At 43.0% G+C, this 10,797-nt stretch overlaps 1 protein-coding gene across 2 annotated transcripts in view; it reads right to left on the reverse strand.

The window, feature by feature from the left end:
* Positions 1-7,376, reverse strand: part of LOC126210359 (luciferin sulfotransferase-like) — a 63,904-nt gene extending 56,528 nt beyond the window's left edge. Inside the window, exon 1 of one of the 2 annotated variants that reach the window (XM_049939574.1) lies at positions 7,291-7,376. The gene's annotated coding sequence lies outside the window, so the exon portion shown is untranslated. The remainder of the gene's footprint in view (positions 1-7,290) is intronic. The other variant, XM_049939573.1, reaches the window with a different exon arrangement.
* Positions 7,377-10,797: the final 3,421 nt, after the last annotated feature.

A 10,797-nucleotide genomic window follows, 5' to 3' on the forward strand; every position in this document is an offset into this window, starting at 1 on the left:
CCAATGGTCAGCTGCTAGAACAATGGGCTGAGACAAATAACCTCTCACTTCTCCAAGACCCCAAGTTCCCCTGCTCCTTCAACAGCAAAATTTGGAAGCGAGGTTACAATCCCGATATTTGCTTCATCAGCCAGAGCATCTACGACACCTGCTGCAAAAGAGTATATGATGCAATCCCAAAGACACAACATCGACCTATTGGAATCCAAGTCTACTCAACAATCAAAACAACCAAAATACCTTTCCGTAGGAGATTCATCTTTAAAAAGGCTATGTGGTCAGAATATTCCCAAGCGCTGGATGAGGAATTAGCCAGTCTGACCCCAACACCAAATAATTATCTTATCTTTGTTGAGACTTTGCGAAAGGTATCTAGACGCTATACTCCTAGGGGCTGCAGACAACACTATATCCCAGGGCTCACAAATGCCTCAAAGGACATCCTGGAGAAGTATCAAGTATTGTTCGCAGAAGACCCATTCAGCGACGAAAGCATCACCTGCGGCACAGCTTTAATGTCAGCCCTCAGCGAGGCACGCGAGAAGAAGTGGATAGCTAGAAAGAATGGATATGTCCCACAGTAGCAAAATAGCCTGGAACCTGATTAAGAAACTGGATGGTGACCCAAGACTAAGCAAGGCCCCGGCCAACGTAACTCCAAACCAGGTGGCCAACCAACTCCTTCTAAACGGCAAGTTCAACTCCAAACGTCAGAAAATTAAAATCACGCGCCTACTGCCAACGGAAAACACCAACTTTCAGAAACCATTTACCATGAGAGAGTTAAACAATGGCATAAATACCATGAAGAATGGGAAAGCCGCTGGTTTTGATGATATTTGCATGGAACAGATTAAAAACTTCGGCCTTGGCGCCAGGGACTGGATACTTGGACTTTTTAACGTGTGCCGTGAAACCTTTCAAATCCCGAAACTGTGGAGGAAGTCAAAAGTGGTGGCTCTCCTTAAACCCGGGAAGGACCCAGAGTCTCCGAAGAGCTATCGACCCGTAACCCTTCTCTGCCACCTGTTTAAGCTCTATGAAAGATTGATCCTCAACAGAATAGAGAAGTTCGTTGACTCGAAGCTAATTCCACACCAAGCAGGTTTTAGACCTGGAAAGTCCTGTACCAGTCAAATTCTGGCATTCACGGAACATATCGAGGATGGGTTTGAGAATAAACTAATCACCGGGCTGGCACTAGTCGACCTAAGTTCCGCCTATGATACAGTAGATCACCGGACACTACTGCATAAAACCTATGAGACCCTGAAAGACTACCACCTAGTCAAGATAATCGAATCCCTGCTCCAAAACAGATAGTTCTTCGTAATGCTTGAGGGGAAAAAGAGTCGATGTCGGAATCAGAGAAATGGGCTGGCCCAATGGAGCGTACTGGCGCCAATCCTATTCAACATATATACAAATGACCAACTCCAGACAAAACCAAAACTTTTGTATATGCAGACGACCTGGCAATAACAGTTCAAGGCAATAGGTTTGAAGCCATCGAGGAGAAACTAGAAACCGCCCTTTCTACAATGTCAACCTACTACAAAAAGAATTCTCTAAAACCCAGTTCCTCCAGAACTCAAGTGAGTGCATTCCATCTGAACTCGAGGCAGGTAGAGTACAGCAGGCTCAGTGTTACCTGGGATGGCACATCACTAGAACACACAGATACTCCCACCTACCTTGGTGTCGTGCTGGACAGAATATTGACATACAAATATCATTGCGAAAAAACACGCAAAAAAGTAGAAGCACGAAATTCCCTAATAAGAAACCTGTCCAACAGCAAATGGGGTGCCAAACCTACCGTGGTCAGAACTTCAGCCCAAGCTTTGTGCTTCTCAATTGCCCAATATGCCTGCCCGGTATGGTGCAGATCTGCCCACGCAAAAAAGGTAGATATTAGCTTGAATGAAACATGCAGGATAGTGACAGGCTGCATGAAACCAACCCCCATAGAAAATCTTCACAGGGCCGCAGGTTTCACGTAGGAAAGCCCATGAACATACCGAGAAGCTAAAACAAACCTTTGATGCCCGTCACTCAATATTTGGCCTAGAGTGTGGCCCCAACAGACTCAAATCCAGACGCCGTTTCCTAAGTTGCGCCTTAGATGAGCCCCCCCCCCCCCCATCTACTATCCACAAAGAGAGGACCCACCAAGCGGCGTTTCTGGTGATTGGAAAACCTGGAGAATGCTTAACCGCATCAGAACTGGGGTTGCTCCTGTGAAATCTAATCTGATCAAATGGGGTTTGTTGGACGAAAATGACGACAAATGCGACTGCGGCACTCGACAGGACATGGAACATCTCCTACAATGCCCTGCCTGCCCCCACAGATGCACCCTTGACGATCTATGGCTGGCTAAAGAAGAAGCATTGGACATTGCCCAATACTGGGCAAACAAATTGTAGTTTCCAGACACGAAAAAGTAAAGTAAGTTTGAATAATTGATTAATCATACTAATCGCTCCTTCATCTCCACAACCATGTTGTCCAAAAAGGTATGTAAACGATTAAGAAATAAGCAAAGATCGTCCAAACAGGCCATGAAGGCCAAATGGTAGAGACGGGCTGCATGTCATCCTGAGCCTTCAGGCGTCACCAGATGAAGATACGGAGGGGCCCATGGTCAGCACACCCCTCTCCCGGCTGTTGTCAGTTTTCATGGCTGGTGCTGCTGCTTCTCTGTCATGTACCTCCTCAATTGGCCTCACGAGGGCTGAGTGCACCCCACTTGAGAACAGCACTCGGTAGATCCAGACAGTGACCAATCCAAGTGATAGTCAAGCCTGACAGTGCTTATCTTTGGTGTTCTGACGGTTCTGGTGCTACCACTGAGACAAGGCTGTTGGTATATAATTGATTAGCGTTGCAATTTTTTGTGACAAGGTAGATCGTCAACCAGAGTGCCTTAGTTTTGTTCATGTTTAGTGTTGTTACTAGGCCTGGTAGTGTATATAAAAGCCATGAACAACATCACTGCAAAGATCATGGATATGCTGCATACTCACATGAGAAAGCGTTGCAACACCTCACGAAGTTTTAAGGTGCCTCATGTTGGTCTCCATTTGGCCAGCTGGTCGAATCGTGGAATATCCAGATTTGAGAGGCATTTGGATGTGAAAGTGGCCTACGTTGGACTTTGAGGATAGGCATACTCATAATCTGGGTTCCAGTCGACCATATCTGACTATCGCATGGAGGATGGCCATATGTGCAAGACAGATAATGTAACCCCATCACATGTGTACATGCCATAAGAGAGCAAGTGATGGACTCGGTGAACATCCTCTACCACACTATTTGTCGTAGTCTAGTAGCAGCTGGACTAGGGTATTACTGCCCCATGGGTAGGCTGCCAGTAACACCACCACACAAACGGCTGCATTTGGAGTGGTACTGTGGCTGGAAACCATGGATTGCTGATGAATGGTGTCACATTGCGTTCAGTGGTGAACCACAGTTCTGCAGTACCCTACGAGAGCTGTGATGGTTCAAATGGTTCAAATGGCTCTGAGCACTATGGGACTCAGCATCGGAGGTCATCAGTCCCCTAGAACTTATAACTACTTAAACCTAACTAAGGACATCACACACATCCATGCCCGAGGCAGGATTCGAACCTGCGACCATAGCAGCAGCGCGGCTCCGGACTGAAGCGCCTAGAACCGCTCGGCCACATCGGCCTGCAGTATATATGGTATCTGTCCATCCTCGAAGGATGATAGTGTAGCATAGTTGGTTCAGACTCTGCAACATCTGCAATGGTTGCAAAGTCCCACTCGAGAGTGGCAGTCTCTACTGCAGTTTGGGCACTTGAAATGTGAAGGACTTCCACCAGAGGCCGCTCTCTCCTGCCGTCTTGCCGCCTCCTTGATGTCTTCCTGCATACGTTCGTTCTCTGCATGCTCAACACCATTGCGCACAGTTTGCCGTCATTTGATACAATCACCAGCTGTATTTTCCCAATGACTTGGATCGATGCTGGCCTCAGTCAGATCTCTCTTGCAGACATCCTTGATGCGAAGATGCGGTCGTCCTACTGGCCTCACACCCTCCCGGAGTTCTCCATACAGCACTTTTTTTGGTATTCGCTCAGGACCAATGCGCCTGACATGTCCCAGCCACCTTAGACGTCGGTGGCTCAGGAGTGCATGAATGTTGCTTGTGCTTGCGAGTCGTAATACTTCGGTGTTGGGTCCTCTATCCTCACAAGGGATCTGAAGGGTCCTCCGGAGACAACGGAAATGGAAGCTGTTCAGTCGGGATTCATGTTTAGCAAGAGTTCTCCGTGTTTCACAGCTATACAAAAGGGTGCTAATAACCCAAGCATAATAACCTTACAATTTAAAACTTTTATCCATTCTGGATTTGGAACACTGCGACTGTCTTGTTAAAGGTTTTAGGATTTACTACAACCAATCGCCGTTTTTTCTTCAATTTTTATTTATTCACGACCTGTTTCGAATCGCCTGGCGATTCATCAGCAGATGATATATTTTAGTTTCGAGTATTGTGGGGGTCGTGCATCTGTGGTAAATATAGAGACGAAAATGTGAGCACTGTATGTGGGAAGTTTGTAAGATTAATTTGATGGTATTACTCACTGTTTTTTATTCTTGTTGCAAGCACTGCTCTGAAAAACATAATGTATGCTTTCCAGTATCATTAAATATCGAGTGAAACAGGCACTTTTCCACCGATGTCGACTCCAAAAATGATTCAAATGGCTCTCAGGCACTATGGGACTCAACATCTATGGTCATCAGTGCCCTAGAACTTAGAACTACTTAAACCTAACTAACCTAAGGACAGCACACAACACCCAGTCATCACGAGGCAGAGAAAATCCCTGACCCCGCCGGGAATCGAACCCGGGAACCCGGGCGTGGGAAGCGAGAACGCTAGCGCGCGACCACGAGCTGCGGACGATGGCGACTCCCACACATTTACAAAATATAAACAAAGCAAAGAATTTGGTTGTTCTATCCAAAGAGTTTTGTGGAGGCAGAGATTTTCTTTCCTCATTTTTCGTTTTGTGTGGCATTCGTAATAAAATATATATTTATTACATTACTTTCTTTATAAAAATTAGTGTTATGTTTTTACATTGCAATTTTTTTCTCTTATGCTATTTACAAAATCTACAACAAAGTGTTTAGGACAATATTTCTGGTAATGAAGTCATGTTTGGCAAGTTTCTCATTGTTCTGGTAGTGAAGTTATGTTTGACATGTTTCTCATTGTCCTAACAGTAATAACAATATTCCAAAGGGCTTACAATTTTTCTTGACAAGTGAATTCTTATGACGTTTGATTATTATTTCATAAATGAATCCGGAAATAAACATAACAAACAGTACTAGATTGCATAATTAATAATAGAAATTTTAAATGTGCCAAAGAATTCGTATCTCAAAATAATTTTAACTGTACATTCAAGACTAGTATTTATCGATTATAACATCCTAAATAAAGTAATTCCTTTTCATAAATTAACTTGAAATATAACATAGTGTGTATAAAATTATATGAAAGTTTTCAGAAAAGCCGCTGAGATAATACTGACCCATCTAAAATTCCAAAAATAATTTTGGTATCGGCAACTATTGTTCAGGAAAAGTAATGCTCGAGGAGGATGTCTCGTTACACCATTCCCTCCTAGGCATGGGAAAAACCGACTGCGTAAAACATACCTGAGTTTTAGTTCTGAATAACCGGTATTTTTCTATTTGTTTGGTCTCAGTTACAAGAGGTATTTTTATTTTTTACTAGTAACCGGGGAAACCAAAATATCAATTAGCCATAGCGGCTGTGGTAAAATTTTTCGTTTCTAAATAATACTTCTTTTAAAGAAAGAGTAATTTTTTCGTGTTTCTATGGTGAACATGGATGTTCCAAACCCCATATGCGAACATTGCGTCTGTTGACTTTTCCACTAAGGTGGAACGTCGCTTCATCGCTAAAACTTACGCGCTATAGAAATGCGTCACCTCCATCTTTGCTAGCACATAACAACAAAATGCGGGACGCTTGTCTTTGTTATTGGGGTTGAGAGCTTGCACAAGCTGTAATCGGTAGGCCTTGTACAGCTAACGCCGTCTCAGAACTTCCAAGTTCTCGACTGGCTCTATAGGTAGATCTACTGGGACTGCGTACAAAACTTTCTCGAAACCGTCGGACATCATCCTCTGACACACGCGGTCGGCCTGTGCATTTTCCTTCGCAAACACTCCCAGTCTGTTTAAATTGCTTAAACCAACGCGTAATGCTTTTGAGAGCTGGTGGTTCACTACTGAATTTGGTTCTAAATTCCCGCTGCACTGGAATTGATGACTCACTTTTCGCGAGTTTAAGAACGCAGAAAACCTTCTGCTCCACAGTCTCCATCTCACAACTGACAGTGAAAAGGAATGACGGCCCTATTGCCGCGGAAACTCTACCGGCCGCTTTGAAAGCATCACCCGCCAAAAACTTTGAAACTTCCTCTTTTCATCAGTATAAAGTTTGTTTCTTTATGGATTTGTACTTGAATACATACGAATTTTTGAAAATGAGTGCACCATTTAGAATAACCCTGTATATCTGCACTTTTTATCGGGAATTTGGATACAATTTATTTTTTCTAACTAAACCAAAAATACTCTTAAGAAATTCAAACGAACAATTTAGATAATGGACGAAATATGCCATTTACCAGGAACAATTACATTAATATTTCAATAATTAATCCAATGACAAACATTTATTGCCCAGTCTGCTCATAAATACTGGTTCTATAATGTGTTCATCTGTTAAGTTGTCTCCTTTCATAAAAAGAAAAAAAAAAACATTCTAAGACGAAATTAATTTTTGAGAAGTCACGGAATGCCCCTCAAAACTATTTTTTGTTTTAAATTAGCTAAAAAATTTTGGCACCGCTGCTGTGACAAATTGATACATTGGTTTTATACCCAGTTATTAGTAAAAAAGAAATATGCCTGCTAAAACCGAGACCAAACAAACACAGAAAAATACCGGTTATTCAGAACTAAAATACCGGTATCAGTTTTAATCGGTTGGCTTTTCACATCCCCAGAGTGGCAGGGGCCCTACCTCGCCATGGCCTCGGTGCGGCCCTGTTAACACACGAAGAAATTCATGGGAAAGGGGCTTAATAACTCAGGCGAGACTATAAAAAGGGCCTTTTTGAACGCGTCTTATAGGTTGCAATAAAAATTCTTCCAAGCAATTCTCAGTCATTCAGGGAACATAAATGCAGAAGTAACTCACCTTACTGTGCAATGTGAGAGACAGGTGTCATATCAGGACCTGTGCCGCTCCACTGCAGCTTCCCAGCAGTCTCTAAGCGTTTTAGCGGCGTATTTATCACCTCGGCAGTCGCATACAACATCCTGATACATCACGTGTCAGAGAGGACACAGAACGGTTTCTTCCCACGATGATACGCTCGATAAACACGTTGTGTACGACTGAATTGGCGACGGTAAGTGCCGAAAACACATCAAAGTACAAGTTCTTTAGTTATCTGTAACGCATACTCATAAATAGTTCGTCACATCGAACGAGATAATGCACAGAGTATCGCAAATTACTGCATCACTGTGGCCGCGGGGCTAGTGAAATGGTTTAGGATGCAAGGAGCCTACTCTTAGACAAAATTACACAATTTGATTTAACACCATCAATTTACATAAGGTACAGGCTATTAGACAAAGCACATTTAATTATTCAGTTAAGCAAATGGAAATCGTTATCAGACCATCTACGATACATCAAAAGCTATAAATATGAAAAAGGTGCCGCCGGCCGCTGTGGCCGAGCGGTTCTAGGCGCTTCAGTTCGGAACGGCGCTGCTGCTACGGTCGCAGGTTCGAATTCTGCCTCGGGAATGGATGTGTGTGCTGTCCTTAGGTTAGTTATGTTTAAGTAGTTCTAAGTTTAGGGGACTGATGAACTCAGATGTTAAGTCCCAGAGTGCTTAGAGCCATTTGAACCATTTTTGAAAAAGGCGCCAATAAAGGATGTGACAGAGTTCTACCCAAACCAGTACCTAAAGCGACACTGATTACAACATCAACTTAACATCAAAATTTATTTTCAACCCCAACTACATTCTAACTTATTTACAACACCCTTTAAGACATAAAAAAATAAATGACACACCACAAAGGAATTACCCGAATGGTACGGTAATCGGTAGATTTAATGTACATGTACAGAGAAGTAAATGATTACAGTTTCAGAAAATTGGATGGCTTAGTCAAGAGAAAGTGCTTCACAAACTGAGGAAGTCAACAACGGGTTGGTCCACCTTGAGTCCCTTATGCAAGTACTTAATCGCCTTGGCATTGGCTGAAAGAGTTGTTGGATGTTCTCCTCAGAAGGATCTTGCTAAATTTTGTCCAACTGGCACGTTAGATCATCAAAATCCCGAGCTGGTTAGAGGTCCCTGCCCATAATGCTCCAATCACTCTCAGTTGGGGAGCTGTCCAGAGACCCCACTGACCAAGGTAGGGTTTGGTAAGCACAAAGACAAGGAGTAGAAACTCTCATCGTTTGTGCACATGTAAGACCAGGATGGCATGCCATCAAGGATGACAACCAAAGGGGTTCTCATACCAAAAGAAATGCCACCCCAGACCATCACTTCTGGCTGTCAGGCCGTATGGCAGGTGACAGTCATCCTGGTCTTCACCAGACATGACTTTGCTGGTCATTGAGGCTCCGTTCGAAGCGGGACTCAGTCTGAGGACAAGTCTACCCCAGTCAATGAGATTCCAAGCTGAAGTGTCTGGAGTCGACCCAATCAGCATTGGGATGCCAACATGACTGTCGCCTGACAGCCGGGAATGATGATCCGGGGCACCATTTCTTTTCATAGCAGGACCCCTTTGGTTGTCATCCGTGATACCCTTACAGCACAGTAGTACGTCGATGATCTTGTACGCACCTTTTTGTTGCCCTTCATTGCAAGCCATCCCGGACTTACATTTCAGGAAAATAAAGCCCGGACGCAAATGGCGGGAATTTCTAAAGCTTATCTCCGTTCTTACCAAACCTGACCTTGGCCAGCAATATCTCCCCAGTCGAGAAATTTTGGAGCATTTGGTCAGTACCCTAGAATTTGGCACGATATCCCTAAGGATGACATCAAAAAACTCTATCGATTAACGTCAACCTGAATAATTGTTTGCAAAACAGCCAGAGGTGTGCCAACGCGTTTTTGACTTGCTCAATTTGTGAAACACTTCCTCCTGAATAAATCATCTAATTTTTCTGAAATTGTAATCATTTGTTCGTCTGAACATTTACGTCATGCCTACCGATTTCCATCCCATTCGGAAAATTCCTTCCTGGTTCGTCTTTTCTTTTGTCTTAGAGCGTATTTAAAAGCACAATTTAACAGCAAAATTATCTAAAGGGGTGCCACAACTTGGATCGTAAGTCGCCATTGAGAAACTACTTTACAAAATTGGTTCAAATGGCTCTGAGCACTATGGGACTTAACAGCTGAGGTCATCAGTCCCCTAGAACTTAGAACTACTTAAACCTAACTAACCTAAGGACATCACACACATCCATGCCCGAGGCAGGATACGAACCTGCGACCGTAGCGGTCACTCGGTTCCAGACTGAAGCGCCTAGAACCGCTTGGCTACCCCAGCCGGCAACTAATTTGCAGACGCTAATAAAAGGATTAAATGTCTTAGACTGTCAAGGTACTGTAGACCTTAACATCACATAAATTACAACTTGCTACGTCTCTTCGTTTATGAGAAAAAGGTTTCTTATCAGTCGGACTGACAGACAGATCATCTGACACACAGATAATAATGTGGTCCTGTAAATTTTCAGCTTTTACCGAACGAGGTACAGTACCTCAAAAACAGTGTTACCACACTGTTATTTCAAAATGACATGTGGGTTTTTATAAGGTGTTACTGTACGTAACACCTTAAAAACACCCACTCATATTGAAATAAGGAAACTGTTTTGCATATCTGTTGTTGTTGCTGTGGTCTTCAGTCCAAAGACTGGTTTGATGCAGCTCTCCATACTACTCTATCTTGTGCAAGCCTATATATCTCCGAGTAACTACTGCAACCTACATCCCTCTGCTTACTCTATTCATATCTTGGTCTCGCTCTACGACTTTTACCGCACACACTTCCCTCCAGTTCTAAACTGGTGATCCATTGATGTCTCAGATGTCTCCTACCAATCTATCTCTTCTTTTGGTCACGTTGTAACAAAAAATTTCTCTTCTCCACAATTCTATTCAGTACCTCCTCATTAGTTACGTGACCTACTCATCTAATCTTAAGCATTGTTCTGTAGCACCACATTTCAAAAGCTTCTATTCTCTTCTTGTCTAAATTGTTTATCATTTATGTTTCACTTCCATACATGGCTACACACTCCTTCAGAAACGCTTTTCTTGCCACTGCCAGTCTACATTTCATATCTTTCCTATTTCGACCGTCATCAGCTATTTTCCTTCCCCAATATCAAAACTCTTTTACTGCTTTAAGTGTCTCATTTCCTAATCTAATTCCCTCGGTACTATCTGATTTAATTCGATTACATTCCATTATCCCCGTTTTGCTTTTTTATGTTCATCTTATATCCTCGTTTCAAGATACAGTCCATTCCGTTCAACTGCTCTTCCAGGTCCTTTGCTGCCTCTGACAAAATTGCAATGTCACCGGTGAACCTCAAAGTTTTTATTTCTTCTCCATGGATTTTAATTCCTACTCCAACTTTTTCTTTTCTTTC

This window comes from Schistocerca nitens, chromosome 10, assembly GCF_023898315.1.
Source record: "Schistocerca nitens isolate TAMUIC-IGC-003100 chromosome 10, iqSchNite1.1, whole genome shotgun sequence".
Taxonomy (NCBI): domain Eukaryota; kingdom Metazoa; phylum Arthropoda; class Insecta; order Orthoptera; family Acrididae; genus Schistocerca; species Schistocerca nitens.